General features: G+C 39.7%; 1 long non-coding RNA gene across 3 annotated transcripts in view; it reads right to left on the reverse strand.

Moving 5' to 3' along the window:
• Positions 1-17,453, reverse strand: part of LOC124992332 (uncharacterized) — a 96,146-nt gene that overhangs the window by 24,770 nt on the left and 53,923 nt on the right. For 2 of the 3 annotated variants that reach the window (XR_007110102.1, XR_007110100.1), the window contains one exon: positions 5,984-6,079. The exons of the other annotated variant lie outside the window; for it this stretch is intronic. This is a non-coding gene — a long non-coding RNA (uncharacterized LOC124992332). The remainder of the gene's footprint in view (positions 1-5,983; positions 6,080-17,453) is intronic. 3 annotated transcript variants of the gene reach the window in all.

Here is a 17,453-nt window from a genome sequence, read left to right on the forward strand (position 1 = left end):
GTCCCTAGAAGCAGATCGGTGGAGGGGGAGGGGGCGGATTACCATGCCATACAATTTAGCCTCTGAGAATGACCTTTTAAAATAAAGCTGTAAAGAACCGAGGAAGTAGTGCAGAGAAAGGGAAAGAAGACTAGCAAAGATGGGCTGGGCTGAAGTCTGGTTTCTAACAGAGCAGGGAGTCCTTGGGTCTGAATGGCATCACAGTTCTGCTCACTCTTGCAGTGAGGGTTTTTTTGTGTCTTTAAATCAAGCAGCTGTTGGCCATGGGCCACCCCCAGGTGGGATGGCATAGCTTCCCAGGCATTTTGGGGAACAGGCAAGACTTTGGAGAAGAGTACATTCATGAACAATAGCAGCCAGCACTCACAGCAGCTGGGGTTTGGGTACACTTGCCAGAAAAGGGAATCTGGGCAAAATATCAATGGGAGCTTCTGCTCATACTGACACTTGCCCATTGACATAGCTGGTAGCCTACAGGTCCCGTCAGAAAAGAGCAATAACCATAGGTTTTTTTCATATAGAGAAGCAACTAATTACAATCCGAAATAAAACATGTCAAGTGGGGGCTCTGACCCAGGAAATAAGGCTTGAGGATCCAGCAATTGAAAGAAGATGTGAGGCACAGTGGGAATATTGGCTGTCCTTTATTTGGAGGCAGACATAGCCATTAGCCAGCCCACCAAGCCATCTTCGTGGGCCCTTTTTATATACAGCTCAAAGAAGGTACACTGACAGTAGGTTACATAAGCGGGTGGGGATGGTGTGCTCACAAGTTTATGACCTTGAATCTATACGCTGCATCAGTGTTTCTGGCCTCCACTAACCATAACATAGCTAGTACCCAGCCCTGGCTACACAGTAAAAACATTGCCCAATGACGTCTTGGCGAGAAAACCTAACTATAGCCATTTTGGAACCTGCCCCAACAAAACATTTTTAAAAATTAATTAAAGAAAACGGCTCACATAGATGGTGACTGAGAAACAAAACGGGTGAGTGAGGTAATCTGGTGATTAGCAGTAACAAGAAGTTGCCTCATCCCCCGGGGCTGGAGTGGAAATTGAAGAAAGTAGAGTTAACAGGACTGCCTTTGGGATGCTAGAAACACAGCGGGGATACAGAGAATATGCAGCCTCTGCCAGACACCTCAGGAAATAAGGATATGAGGGAGGACCTGGCTTCTCCCTACTCTGGGCTTCCAGTTTTCTGCTCATGCCTTCCATTGGCCAAGCCTATATGGAAGTCAGAGGGAAAGGGAATCTAGGAACTGTGGCTCCTTGTGCTGCACAGTGGAGTAGGGAAGGACAGAAAGAATAAGAACCAGTACGTAGGCAGGTGGTGACACAGTCATTGGGTCACACCCTCACGCTACTGTTCATACTAGGCAAGTTATGCTCTTACCCAGACATCTGTTTCATCCATTTGTTATTAGTTAGAATGAATGAGTTTGGGGACATGCTTATCTCAGAGTAAAATAAAAGTTAATCAAATTTATGCCACATCTCTCTTGATGCAATCAAATACCTATCTATCTATCTATCTATCTATATACCAAGTGTTATTTCTCTGGCTCAGTTTTTAGTTCTCAAACTATGCAAAAGACCAACCTTGAAAGCTACACTCCTCTTGATGTCCATTCCCATCCCTAAATTCAAACTAGGCAAAGGCATAAGAAAGAAATGGGGCATTTTGAAGGGAGCATCAAGAACTGAGTTCCATTCCATTCATATTTTTGACACAGGTTGACTTAACAGGATGCTTCCTTCATTTGATTTTCCATTGTTTCCTTCACAAATCTGAGTAAATAATACTAAATGTTTAATATTACTTGATGTTTTCAAAATGTTTGTTTCAGCAGACATTAAATAACATAATTATTAACATAGGTTCAAATTTAGTTGGCACATTTACATGTCTTTAATTATTATTTGTCAATTTGCATCAGTACTTGGGACTACTTGAGAGATAGATCAGATCAAGGCCATCCCAAAGGACTTAACGAAAGGACTACAGTCTCATTAAGAAATAGAGATAGACAAGCCTCGCAGGTGTTGTTCTCTACTACTTGCAAATCACACAGCTGGGAAAAACAACCATACATTTGCTATAAGTGAAATAATTTCCTAAGTATATGTCCACTACATGCAGACACCCACCCCATTTGCATTTGGTAAAGTGAGGAAAATTAAGCAACAGAATTTTCTAATTGTTTTCAACTCATATCACTTTAAAACAACCTATAAAATTTGAGTTATAACCCTCAACGAAACCTATAGTGCATTTTGATGAATGAGGAAAGTTGAGGCAAGGAAGAGTATTTTTGTATAGGTATGTTAGCACACAGTTGTCAAAACTTCATTTGTGCTAAAGGTGATGATTTATGCATGTTAAATGTGGCATTAAAAGAAGTTTCTGTTTTCAAGGAATTTATACACTTCAGCAAATGACAGAGTCAAATGTAATACCAAGTACTTACATCTTCCCCAAACCCAAATTTTAAATTGTCTCTCAAGCTTTCAAATCAGTCTTGAGATGCACCAAAAGGGCATCCAGTTCTATATCTGCTGAGATGAGAAATCAAATCCACAATCATAACAAACAAGCAAATTCCTTCTCACTGCCAATATGAATATGGGATGCAGTTCATTTTCGGTGATTAACAACTTTTGAGAACCCAGAATTCAGATCATTATGCTATAAAAATTTCTCTTGATAATCCAAATGAATTACTCTGACTTGCCAAGAAATTTCAAAAAAAATTAACAATTAAAGCCAGCTGATTTTTTTCCACCAAGAGGGAAACAATATGTCATTAACTTCAACAGAATATGATTGATGAAAATAACACAAGTGTATTAACTGTCACTTTTGATGAATTTTGCAGTCTTCAGGTGTTTTTCCCCTGAAGGCAATTTGTAAAAGGCATAATGGTTTTTATCCATGTAAGATTTATTTTTCCTATAAATAAATACCAAGAAACTAGGGATCAAATATTTCTTATAAATTTAGCCTAGTCTTTCTCTAGGAAAAAAAAAAATATTTTTTCTGACCTAGGAAAATGTAGGTGGTATGGGAAATTTGAGGAGTTATGGAAAAGGAAAAGTAAGAAAGTGCCAATTATTTAAAAAGTGGAGATAATGTCATAAGGACACAGGCATTAACCTCAGAGTTCCTAATGGCTAAAGGTAGAAATTTTAAGCAACAAAATAAATTAAAATATTGGATTATAAACCAAAGAATTTTTTTAAACTCCATGTGTGCATACTAACATAAATCAATTGTTGAATGAACAAGCTTTCCTTACAAAATAATTCCAAAGTGGGAAGATACACACACACACACACACCAACTCCTAGCTGGTGGAGTTTTGTTTCCTTCCCCTTGTTATGGTTTGGATATAAAGCTCCTGTGTTAATACAGGAATGTTCAGAGGTAAAATAACTAGATTATGAGAGCTAAAACCTAATCAGTCCATCCTAGTTTGAATGGACTAATTGGTTGATAACTGTAGGCAGGTGGGGCATGGCTGGGGTTGGTGGATCAGCAGAGGCGTGACCTGAAAGGACGCACCTTTCCCGTGGTCCCTTCCCCTTTCTCTGTCTGCTTCCTGGCCACCACAAGCAGACCAGCATTCCTCTGACACACCCTTCTACCCTGATGTTCTGACTTACTTTATGCCCAGAACAAGGGAGTCAGCCAACCATGGACCAATCTCCTAAAACCATGAGCCAAAATAAACTTTTCCTCCTCTATGTTGTTCCTGTCAGGTATTTTGGTCACAGCAATGAAAACTTAACACACCCCTTGAATGCAGACTAGACTTAGTCACTTACTTCCTTAAAGTGACTACCTCAGCACAAATCTGCTAAGATACTTCTCTGTAAGGGTCAGGTATTGTAAAGTGGAGGGGAACAGAGGGGAACAAAAGGTGCTACCCTCAAGAACGGGGAGATTTCATCGAATTTTCTAGTAATTTCTATTTTATGTTCCAGAGAGTATAATATACTTAGTAGTTGTCTGCTTAGTCTTCTCCAAACTATAAGTTTGTCAGTCTTTCCTTGGTCTTTCTGATCCTGACATTTCTGAGTGCAATAGGTAATTTGTAGGCCACCCATGGCTTTGACATTCTCATAATTAGAATGCTACATAGTGCCCTCCTCCCCATGTGTAGGGGGATGCTGGACAGCAAGGTGACTAAGCTAAGATTGCCAGTTTAGTACCATTGCTAATTTCTTAAAGTTTGACAAATGAAACATAAGATGTTGTTTTAGCCAGTTTTTTTGCTGGCTAAAAAAAAAAAAAAAAACCCTGACAAGAACAATTTCAGAGGAGGAAAAGTTTCTTTGACACTCACAGCTTCAGAGGTCTCAGTCCATAGACAGCCAACTCCATTCTTCAGGGGCCTCATGAACCAAATTTGGTTTAGTAGAGTGACAACACAGACCTGCTAATGCTTCACTGTAGTGAACAGGGGGTGCTGTCCTCCAACCCTGGGAGACTGGGGAGCCTCCCTCTGAGACAGAGTATGGCCAGCCACAGGTAACTTCAGGAGGGCTTCAGGACCGAAGGCATTTGCCCCCGAGGTTCCTGCCACCTCTCTCCCCGTGCTGTATTTGGGGACCTTTCACTAACAAGGCAGAGAAAGAACTCTGTGGTCCCACTGCCTGCTGCCTACACACAGGACAGTTGGGTTGGTCTCAAGCAACATTGCTGCAGCTCCAGATGTCACCATGTCCCTGGGGCATACAGCCGAAGAAGGTTCAGAAAAAACTTTATCTAGCCCTGGTTGCCTCCCACTGTTGCTCATTCCTGCCAGCTGGCAATGTGGCCCAGCTCCAGCAGCAACCCACTCTAGTTCAATCCCTAGCAGACACAAATGAAAAAAAAACAAAAAATCGGGGATGTGTGAGCCCCTGGCCATTGCCCTATCACCAGGCATATGCACATACTGGGGGTGGGTTGGGGGCTGGTCTGAGGTTCTGTTCCTGGATAGGCAAGCTCAGAGTAGCAGCAGAAAGGAACAACACAACTTTTGCGGCCACCACAATTATGTAAGTCCCCATTATTGGTTGCCCCTGCACCTTGTCTGATCACACACTACTGACCAGACTGGGTGTCGGTGTCACAGAGGACCCCTGATTTCTGTCCCCAACTCATCACATGAAGCATCTACACCTGTACCAGTGCATAATCAGAGGACAAGTGCTGCAGGCCTCTCACTATTTCTGGGGCAGCCAGTACCAAAGATCCATTCACGTAACATAGCCACTGTCAACGGTGCCTGAGGAAGCCCCCATCACCCACAGGGACCACACTCCCATGCAGGAGGAAGCACACAGGATGCCACCACTGCTGTCTACACCACATTTTCCTGAACTGCTAAAGTGTTCCCACTCTTGTACATCCCAGAGAAAGTTGTTTCTCTGATTCTGATATGGTACACACTGTGCTCAAACTCACTCATCACAGCCAAGGAAGCTACAGGGATCACGCTATTATGCCCAGCTGGAAATAAACTCAACTGTGTTACTCAACTTTTCATCATTGTGATAAATACCTGATTTAGAAAAAAAACTTAAAGGAGAAAAGATTTATTTTTGTTCATGGTTACAAAGGTCTCAGTCCATGGTTACAAGACAGAAGCATCATGGTGATAGTGTGGCAGAGGAAACCCCCTTAGCTCATGACAGCCAGGAAGCAGAGAGAGAAAGAAAAGGATTTAGGGATAAGAAATACCCTTCCAGGGCATGCCTCTTATTCCCCCAACTAGGCCTCACCTCCTAAGTTCTTACCACCCCCCAATAATGCCATCAAATTATTAATGCATCAATGGATTAATCCACTGATGATCAAAGTCCTCATGATTCAATCAGTTTCAAAAGCCCATCTCCAATTATTGCTGTATTGGGGATCAAACCTTCATCCTTTGGGGGGACATGCCAGATCCAAACCCATAACATCACTCTTGTGTAACAAGACACACCTTCAGAAACTGGAGTTGTCAATCGCCTGTACTTGGTGCTGCAGGAGATCTAAGCCCCACTTTTTCATCACTGCTACCATAACCAGGTTGGGTTTCCTAGGAATCCAAAGAAAATTTAGTATTATAAAAATTTATAAATGTGACTTACCATGTGTTGGACCTAAATTTCTTGTGTTTCCTCAGATTCCCTTGGCTCAAATGCTTCACAGACCTTACTGTCACTGATAGGAGCTGATTAATCATTTGCCCAGAGTGCCAGGTCTTCCTTTTTTGGCCACTGCTTCAGAGCTGAGCTAACCAGTCACATATCTGAAGTGTCTGACTCCTCCTGATACTTCTGGAATTGAATGAAATGCTGTACTTTAGGGCATAGGACTTGGCATTCCTGAGCTGTCATCAAAGGGGCTGGATGATGAAATTTAGATATATGGGACAATTTACCTCCTGTGCAGTAAATTTTATTCAATAGGAAACAGTAGATAGGGGCAGATGAATCCCCTTGCTCACTCTTCCCCATAAACTACTTTGAGATACACTCCTCTATATAGTCCATGGAAATGTCCTTCATGCTGAGTGAATGCAACTCTCCAGAGAACACAGCATCAGAATTTTAATCATTGTTTCAGGTTCTGTTTTCAAAAAAGCTCAGACTGAAAACACATTAACAGACTAAAGCTGAAAAACAATCATCTGAATACATACAGGAAAAAAATAATAATATGCAAAATATTTTTTGAAAAAACCTTACTTAGTAAAACACTTTTTTTTAATATGATAAAGAATGTTTTTAGAAAACCTACAACAAAGTCTTAAGTGAGGAAACATTAGAAATATGTCCTTTAAATGGATTATAAGGCAAGGGAGAAGAATTAGCCACAAGATTCTGTTGGCAGCAAATATGAGAACATATTGGGGTCATCAAGAATAGACTAGGGCCAGGGGTGTACTCAGTAGTAGAGCACTTGCCTAGCATGTAAGAGGACATGTGTTTAATTCCCAGAACCACAGAAGAAGAAACGAAAAAAGAAAAGAAAAGAAAGAGGGGTGGGGGAGGGAGGAAAGATGAAAAGACAAAAATAGTAGTTAATGAATGTAATTATTTATAAATATCTGGATAGGCTCAAGGGAAACTAACAAGGATGATGTTCTCCCCACAAGACTGGCAACAGCAAAGAGTAGAACCTTATCACCCTAAGCTGAAAGAGCAATTTATGGGTTCTCTAGAGAGTAATGATATTTAGGACAGGCTTTAAGACAGGGATGAAACAAGCCCTGAAAATGGGTAAATATGTGGTTTGTTGACAAAGTCCTGACTTCTTCCTGATGTATCTATAGTTGGTTGACTAGTGTCCCATAATAATTCGAGTCCACCAAGAACCCTCAAATGGGACATTATTTGAAAATAGGGTCTATGTTGGTGTAGTGAAGGTCAGGATTGAGGTGAGATCATACTGGGTTAGGAACATAGTGGGAGACAGGAAAGGACACCCAGACACACGAGAAGGAAGGTTGCGTGAAGATGGAGGCGGACACTGGGATTGTGCCCCCTCAACCAAGGAACATTAGACATCTCCAGAAGCTGGACAGGCAAGGAAGGATCCTCCCCTAGAGACTTCAGAGGGAGTGTGGCCCAACTGACACCTTGATCTTGGACTTTGAGTCTTAGGAACTGTGAGGGAACATGTTTTTGTTGTTTTAAGCCACCACATTTGCAATAATTTGTTATTGAACCTTCGGAAACTAATATAATAACTAAATTTGGCAAGAAATTTTTTCCCCTTCTTTCTTGACTGGGGAGTAGCAGAAAAGAAGGGGAACACAAACAACAGAGTGAACTCTACATTGTAAACATAGCTTGCACAACTGTACTTGAACTGGGGGTCATTGTTCAAAGCCCTGATGTGTTTATTCCTCCTCAGAAACTATGTACATGCGCACACACCAACTAAAGGCTCTAAATATGGGAATGTGATATTTAGTAGATTTAAAAAATTCAGTCCAATTATCTAACAAAAGCTGCATATAGCTCATGTCCACAGCTGACCAATCACTCAGGCTAAGAAAATGAGGATAAAACCCAATACTCGCCCCTCGGAGTTCCCTGATGTGAGGTGGAGTACCAGCAGTCGTGATAACGGGTTAAATACAGTGGGGAAAAAAATCAAAAGGCCATCACACACATACCATATCAGAGCAATTTGACTATTTGGTCACTTAGCAAAATAAAGAAATGTCAGTATATGCCAGAGTCCAAAAAAATTGTGGGTGCAGGGTTATCGTGCAAATGACCAGAAAATAAAATCCAATCTGGAACAAAACAGTTTAAAGAACAGAAAGAAAGCCTTCATTTATATTAGGCCTATACTTTCTAGAAAGTAATAGCCAGAAGAGATACAATAAAACAAGTAATTAAAAGCAACCCAAATCAAAAGTAAGTTGAAAGAGGATTGCAGATCTAAGAAAACAAAACATGGATTAAATTTTTTAAACAGAGTTAATAGTAATATGGAGTTATCAAAGTACAGAAGAGATACCACTGAACACCAATTGTGTAGTAAAAGAAGGTTTGAGATAGACTGATATTAGATGAGAGGATGAATACAGTCAGATGGGGTTGTCTTAGAACACAAACGGGGCAATTCCTGCAGTCAAGAACACATCAAAATGACACAAAATGATACACAATGATACAAAAACAAAATAGAAAGAAATTTCCCCAAAATGAAAACAAAATTGAATCTATTTATTTTTTTAAAAGTCCACATTCCAGTTAATACAGAATACTCAGGACCAAGACATTCTAATCAAGCAAATGATTATCAAAAGGGGAAGAAGGGAAGAGTTGTTCTTGTTGTTGTTGTTGTTGTTTCTAAACAAGCAACAAAGAGGTGGAGCAGAGGTGGAGAAAAAGAACCTTTGACTTCTCCAGAAAAAACTAAAGAATTTGCTGAGTCCATGAATTTTTATTTCCTATTAGTCTATGCTGTTTCCTGGTGAGAACCAGACAATAATCAAAAAAAAAAAAAAAAAAAAAAAAAAACCAAAAAACATTACCCCAAGAAAATATTTCTGTTAAGTAAATTCCTTTCCTTTTTCTTTGACTGTTGCATAATCTCTTCTATGCACTAGGGCTCCAAAAATAGAACTAGATAAAGGCGCTGTCCTAAAGTAGCAGCCACTACTTTAACAAGGGATTTTAGAAAATTTTAGAAAATTCCTTGTGGCAAGAAAATACAAAGGAAGCAATAGAAGCTTTAATTGGAGACAAGAAAAAACAAATCCTGAAAAACTAATTCAAAAAAGTTTATTACATGCCTTAAATGTAACAGAATATCTTGGATTATTAGAATCAAGGACTCCTCACCTGTAATCTGAACAAATCAAAGTACAATTGGTAGGGGGAAAGTTTGGGAGAGACGATGAATGGTCAATACAATATTTATCTTAACATACTGTTGTTCGTAGAATAAAGGGAGGAAGGTTGAACCTTGCCTAGTAAAATACCTACAAGTTTCCAGTTATTCTAGTACTTACTGTTTCAGAACCTGTTACCAAGTAAATAATTAATCATTACTCTTAAAGAAAATGAAAGCTCATCTGTATACCACAAAAGGTCAGATTGTTAAATCTTCACATATTATCATTCACTTTTCAACTAGAAAAAGATCAGATCTATGTAACTTATAAGTGAACATCCTTGTATATATCAGATGGTGAATGTAAATAGCAACATGCAGGTCAAATCTCAGATCCTTATTTGTCTTAGTTTTAAAACTATAACACATCTCAACTTTCTTCTAAAAGAGAATACCCCCACAGGAGGTCAGTTCGGTTGTGTGGATTAAACTTTCTTGAGTTGATGGAGACAGAAGTAGAACTCTTATAGGAAAAGATTACAAGAATTTGCCAAATAGTAAAACTAACAGAGAAAGAGGGACCAGGCAACCTCTCAAATTGGTCTAAGGAAGAAAACAGGAATTTAAGGAACAAAGAGACTTGAAATAATTGGGGGCAAGGGAGGGAAATTCAGCATGCTTCAGGTTGTGTAAAAGAAAAATAAGAGGAAAGAATTCTGAGTTTGAATAGAAGGTACCTTAAGAAAAAAAAAAGCTATAAGGAGATAACTCTAGAAGAAAGCAAATGCCTAGAAAACAACAGATGTGCTTAGAATTCTCGGAAAAGGAAATGAATCAAAGTGGGAAAGTAGAGCCTGTGTATACTTGGTATTCAATCATCTATTTTTGCAGTCACGTCTCTGAATTCAGAGGCAAGACAAAAGGATGGTGAAAAGTAGAGGTGAAAAGCCCTTCAAAGACAGTTTGCAGAAATCTGTCGGAACACGCAACACTGAAAGCACAAGAACATATAGGAATTAGAATTGTAATCTACAAAGCACACTTGGGATAGAAAGTTGTTTTGCATATAAAATAAAAAGCTAAACTCAATGAGGAAAAGTTGGTTTGGAGGACCGAGGTCTCTTTACACTCAAAAAGACTAACTTTAAGATCAGAAGACATAAATTAGAAGACATACTTGTGGATGTATAATCCCTTCCTTCCTTTCCAGTGTACAAGGGAATTCTCTTCCTTTATTTAATTGTAACGTCATGAAATATTTCAACTGCATTAGAAGCTATACCTAAATATTTGATGCCATTAGTCATTTCTGATTATTCTCAATTCTAAAATCAAAGCACATTTAGATAGATAGGATTATTAAAATAAATGAGAATTTTAAATTCTGCTAGAAGCAATAACAATAACAATAACAAAATCCTGGAACAAGCTTAGACAACAGAAAGTTTTCTGAGAAACCTAACTGAGGCTTCTGGGAGCCTTGGACCAGCTTGATCTAAGACTCACCTCACCGGGTTCCATGTTTCTATTTTGCCACTGGTTTTTCTCCATACACACCTGACTTCCTCAGTAGTGATAAAACAACTGCCACCACTGAACTCAGATGAAAAGAACAGAAGTTACAGCAGCACTCTTGCAAAGAAAAGAAGCATGTGTCCCTGAAGGCCCAGCAAACCACTTTTTGCACGTTATTGGGTCACTTGGATTTTGTTCCCATTCTACACATCACTCTCACTTCCCCGACTCCCTAACTCGCTTCTCCTAGTACTATTTTAATAAATCACTTGCATCTGAATCTAACTTATCAGTTGCTTGTGGTAGAATCCTCCCTGTGATACAAAGGAATGCGCTTAAATTCCATGGCAAGTGATCCTTGAAATCCCTGAGCTGAACCTTGCCACCCTGCCTTAGGTCTCTGCAAAATCCATTCTTCCCACTGCAGACAAGACACTTGCTTACTATCTTCTTGATTTCTCTTCTTCCAGGTCCCTGTGCTACTTCTGCCCTGAACCTCCCAGATTCCCATTTTTTTCTCTTTTCAAAGAGTGTGTCCTCTGAAAACATCTTTCTCCAATAAACTGCCTTTTACTAATAACCTCCTTAGATTTTTCTACGGCCTACCTGCCTTAGTTGAAACCTGATTCTTTCACAAATCACAATCCCCCCGCCCCACCTTTTTTCTTTTCTTTATTTTCTTTAAGATGGGCCCCACTAAGTTGCCCAGACTGGACTCAGACTCATGATCCTCCAACCTCAGTCCCCCAAGTAGCCAGGAGTGTAGGCTTGTGCCGCCATGCCCTGCTTCATTCTCTTTCTTAAGAAGAACTGCTCAATTTCCTGTCTTCCTTCCACAATGGTATTTGGAAACAAGGTCGGCAACATTTTACACCCCAGTGCTCTCTCCAGACCACCACCTCTCTATCTTTAGGTCTTCTACATCTCACTGGTGACATCTAAATTTCTTCTGAAGTACTCCTTACTCCCACATGGAAGAGGACCTAGTGGGTGGCAATTGTATATCACTTGGATGGGACATAATGGTTGGATTCAGCAATTTTTTATACTTCTTATGGGTACGAAATGTTTTCTAATGAATGTATTGGATCTAGGGTTACCTCTCTTGGCTTTCTTATGCTCCTCCCTCTTTTGTCATCTTACTAGATTCTCATCAGCAAATCTAAAACTCCAAGGACAAAATTAAGAACTCCAAAATTAGCCCCTTCTGCTCCACTCATCCGAGCACTTTGGTAGGTGGATTATTGCCCTTATCACCCAGAGATTTGTTCCAGCTCTGAGATTTCCAATGGGGAACAGCCTACTGTGTCAGAACCCCTGATCTTCCTAACACTCCTCTTCTTTCTCCCTTCCCACAACACTACCATCTTAACAATCCCAAACTCAGTTTTCATTGAATGTCCCCATTTTCACTTAGGCTGTTAGGTTTCCTGGGTCTTTTCTAAAAATGACTTAATTCTTTGAGCTTATTAAATTTTAAAAAGACTAAACATTTCTTTTCCTTGTTGTCAAGTTGATCTTGATAACTACAGAGCTACTAGTTTAGTGTACATATAATTAGATTAAAATCTAATTTTTCAGCTTGTAAATCTCTGAGAACTATGTTTAGCAATTAACTGTGTTTACAGAAAGTGTTGTTAAACTTCACCATCCTATTGATAGAAATATTACCTAAGTCAGTGACATTGATTTTGTATAACTGACAGGGCATTCTAGTGACTACAGTTAAGGCACATAGAAGATGTGACAGAAAGAAAAGGCAAAAGGTTGCTTTCTTCAGGTGTTCTCTGTGATGCCTGTAATCTAGATTAAATTTGAGAGGTTCTTGCTTATCAAAGTGGAGTGCAAGGCCATGAAGAATATATCCACTCAAATAGAAAGAATCGAAGTCAGAAAGCTCTGAGCATGCACTTACCTAGTCCAGTTTGCATCTTAATATCTTATCACTTGGGGATTAATAGTTGGAACTCTAAAGGGCTGGCAGGGGATAATGTAGTTATAAACTATAAGATTCTAAGATCAAGGGCTAAGGAAGAACAACCCCCCATTACTTAGAACTAAAAAGTGAGACTCTGATGGGACATATAACAGTTTTTACAGAGAAAAATTCTGAAAGTAAGTTGTTATGAGAAGTTGTACCTTCTTGTCATATCCTAGTCTCCAACAGAGAGAGATACCATAGGACACACTGTCACAGAGACTTGCTGGAAGTGAACAGAGAGAAAAGAAAGTCCCCAAGGGTAAAGGCTATGTTCTGGAAAGATGTGTGCAAACTTTTGAAAATAGAGGGGTAAAAGAAGCCCTACTGGAAACTTTACTTTGGTCTAAATTAATTTGGTTTTGAATACATAAACACCACAACTGAATTTCAATAAAAGTTAATATTTTAGAAAGATAGTATTGTATTAGAAAGGAGAAATCTGGTGGGTTTTTTGTTTGTTTGTTTGCTTGTTTTTTGTCATTGTCGTTTGTTTTTTGTTTTTAAGAAAACCAGAACAACTGGATTTTTAGAAAGACACATTTATAGCTTTAGTGATGTGTCATGGACTTGGATCTTAATTGTTTTGTTTTGGTTTTTTATTAGTTGGGTCATAACTCTAGAGAGTAAACACCCAATACCTGATCTCACCTGGGAGAAGTCTAAGGAGAACAGAATTTTCTGGAGTAGATGATTTCCCAAGACTTAGAGGAAGTCAGGAGATAACTGGGCTCTCTAATAGTAAGTGACCACCATGTCACCAGGTAGAGAAGAGATATTCATTACCACTAGAAAAGGGAAAGGTTTACATGTCTGCAGAGGAAAGTCAGTACACAGATTCATTTAAAACCTCAAAGAGGGTGCTGTTGTGTAATAGTTCAGGAAAAAAAATTTCCACTTCTAGTCAGGTCTCTGGGAACTTAGCATTTATTTGACAGGCTTAGGAAGAAAAACACCCTTCTTAATATCTTACTTTATGACATACACCTGTTTAGTGGTTCCAACAAGGAGGAGCCACCCAGGATTCCTGGTTAATGATCAAAATATTTATAGCATTGTGGTCTCTCCTAAGCATAGGGAGGAAAACTAAATCTAGGAATTGATTTATTCCCCATCTTGGGCAATGAGCCCATGCAAAGAGGAGGCAGAGCCTTTATTCATGAATTTTACTTCAGAAGTCACCAAACAGCTGGGCACAGTGGTGCATGCCTGTAATCCCAGCAGCTCAGGAGGTTGAGTCAGTGGAATCTCGAGTTCAAAGCCAGACTCAGCAAAAGCAAGGAGCTAAGTAACTCAGTGAGACCCTGTCTCTAAAATAAAAATACAAAAAAGGACTGGGGATGTGGCTCAGGGGTTGAGTGCCCCTAAGTTCAATTCCCAGTACCCGCCCTGCAAAAAAAAAAAAAAAAAAAAAAGAAGTCACCAAACTTTTAGAGACCTTGATATTATGGTATTGGAAATTATTTGTCTTTTACCTTTATATTGTGAAATAGCAATAATAATATTTATTGAACACTTTCTACATATCAGGAACCTTGTTAAGCACTTTAACACATTTCTTTTAATCTTCGTAGCAAACCTAGGAGCTTCTGTTTGCCCCATTTTACAGATTAAGAAATTGTTTTAGAGAAAAAATACACAGCTGATCAACAATGAAACAGGTACTCATAACAAGGATCGTTGCGAGTCTATAATCTTAACCTCTACACCCTATTACATATTTTAATTAAAATATGCTTATAAATGTGGTGTACCATACTGATTTACTTTTCTGAAGAGACATGGTTTCCTCCAATTTCCTAGGAAATGGGGAAACTCAAGTTTGTTTTGTCAGATATCAGTAACAGGAAAACAAAAATCTTCTAGTATCTGTTTCTATTGTCCAAAGTCCCAAACAACAGGAACCTAGTAAGAATTAAATCTTAACTTTTAAAATCCTTTCTTGGGCATTAAAAATTAGATATATTGAATGACTCTCCCTTGAGACAGTGCAAATATGTAAGAGACTTTTAAGTTTCTTGCTTTAGAATTCAAAGAGCATTTGATTCTTCTTCTAGAATATCACTACTAGAGTTGTTTCCCAGTTCCCATCCACTCTCCAGTCACCACAAAAGGAAAAATATTGTCTCTTTGAGCAACTGCAGTGTAACTAGATGAATTACAAGTAAAGAATATGCCCTCTCAGGGTCCCAAAATACTTTTCAAAACAAATTTCCTTATCTTTTCTCACTGTCTTGTGAGAACATTAGGATTCTTTTTTTTTTTTTTGGGTCAAGTTCTTTTATTCAAAGTACATGGGCAGGATCCTTTGAGATCACCTTTTAGTATTTGTGTTGTACATATGCACTATATGTGTTTGCACTAAATAAATTTAAAAGACGAGTCACAATTTTTTTATAACAGAAAAAAAAAGCGTCAAGTAAAAAACATACACATGTGCTTCAGTTACACCCAACTTTAAGTTCTAGGTATGAACAACTTAGAAAGAAATCCTTACTGTTAGGAAAAATAAAAAATGCAAAAAATGCATCACCAGATGTTAGGGGCAGTTGTGGCTCGCCTATAGCTCCCAGAAAAACGCTCCGCAGACACAAAAATCTCACACAAGGGACTTTATTTATGCGATCCGCTCAGGGAGAAAAGAAGGGGCGAAAGAGAGAGAAATGGCGTATGGCTTCTCCCAGATATTGGAATCTCCCTAGCTGAAAGGAACCAATCTCGGAGGAGGATTCTTGCAGGCTGACTGATGAAACAATAGCATGTTAGGCCATAATGTGGGAGGCAGGAAGATGGCGGCATCTTCCTGTAACGTAAGAGGTGGGCAGAGTGCAGACTGACAGGTGATGGGGAGGCCGGAAATTCCTGTAACCTAAGAGGCAAGCGGAGCACAGCTTGACAAGTGGTTGGGAGGTGGGAAATTCCTGTAACGGGAGAGGCAGGCGGCTTTATACCTTACACTTACCTTACTTAGAAATCCATACCTTTGGACCAAATGCTAAGTAATCCTTAAGGACAACATGGACTCAGATGTGGCAAGGAAGATGATAAAAACAGTACTCTCTGAGAGTAAATTCTAATATATGTTTAACTATTTATCTGTAACAGACTAAGGAATCCTATAATAGTGCCCACGCTACCCTCCTTTAAACTAAGCCCCACCCAGATCTAGTATGGATTTAAAAGTCCAGAAATCAGGTAATACAATGAACAGCTGGACTAACCCTTGGGAGCAGTGCACTGTGGTCCATGTTGTGTGTGCTGACCTTCATTGTCACAACACAGGCATGACAAAGACAGCTTCCTGTGGGAAGGAGGTTGCTCTGTGACCTTTGCATCCAAAGCAAACCTGTCTAGTTTGCTGCAGAGTGGTAAGAACACTGTACAGCTGGTTGCAGTGGGTGCAGATAGTAGTATGAGAAAGAACCATAACCCTACACAAAAGTCCCAGTTCATCCACACTATAAATCTCATTGCGATCTTTGTTGCTAGAACACCCAACTTAAACTCAGCTCCAGAGAAAAGCCTTCTTTGTAAAGACTCAAATCCATGGGGAGGGCTTAGCAGTGCCCTTCCTTTATGCTCTCCTATCATTCATTGTTTTTATACTCTCCCCCCCCCCACCTCCCCACTCCCTCCTTCTCCTGGTGTCACATGCCTGTGACTCATTCACAATAGATATTAGGACCCACGACTTACTCACCCATTTACCTAACGACTAGTATTGTATCTACCACATACTAGCATATATTTGTTAAATGCATAGGAGTGAAAGTTACAAATGCACAAAAAAGTATGAGGACTCTTTTGTCTACATCAAAGGATGCCAATGTACCTCAGCACAGCACATAAATTCCTTGATTGTACAGCTCTGCCTCATGATCCACTCACCACATCCACTCCCGTATCCACTTCACCCAATGCCAAACTGAGACCCCAAGGGGAGAGGGCAAGTGTATTTGAGGAACTCCTCTCCTTGCCTTTCCCAACTGGTCCTTAACTTTTTCTACTCAGGAGTCATCCATAGTGAGCTTTCACTAACTACTACACACTGGGTTGGAAGCTCATGTGCCCCTCCCAGAAACCCTGAAGTCACCCATGCCAAATTTATCATTCTTTACTAACATCTATTATGAAATAAGATCAAACTGGGACTTTCTTAAAAGATGCAGGCAACCCCAGTTTTCACCTCAGAACCCCCCAAGGCCTTGTGGTTTCTGGTCCATCATAGGACTCTAATGTTAGTTTAGGGAAATAACTGAGATTCTCAAGTATGAAAGCATACACACAGAGGGAGCAGACTTTCATGGAATCTCAAAATAGAAGAACTAGATATTCTTTTGTTGTGAGCAGTAAATAAATCATTGCTTTGAACTATGTAAAACCTGGACAGTGAGATGCTGCTTCTCGGAGCCCTGCAGTGGGAGAGTGCCAGGGGAACGCCCATTTGTAAGATGACTCCTGTTGAGAGGGAAGATTCTGCACTCCTCATGGAATTCCCTAGATCAAAAGTCTTGATTTCAAATCCCAGTTGCTGAAAGGGGGAAGAGATGGGTGTGAACTACTAAGCCCCATGTAGAGAGAGGTGACAGAGGATGGGAGACCAGTGACTGAGATTGGAGGT

This window comes from Sciurus carolinensis, chromosome 9 (assembly GCF_902686445.1).
Source record: "Sciurus carolinensis chromosome 9, mSciCar1.2, whole genome shotgun sequence".
In the NCBI taxonomy this organism is placed as follows: Eukaryota; Metazoa; Chordata; class Mammalia; order Rodentia; family Sciuridae; genus Sciurus; species Sciurus carolinensis.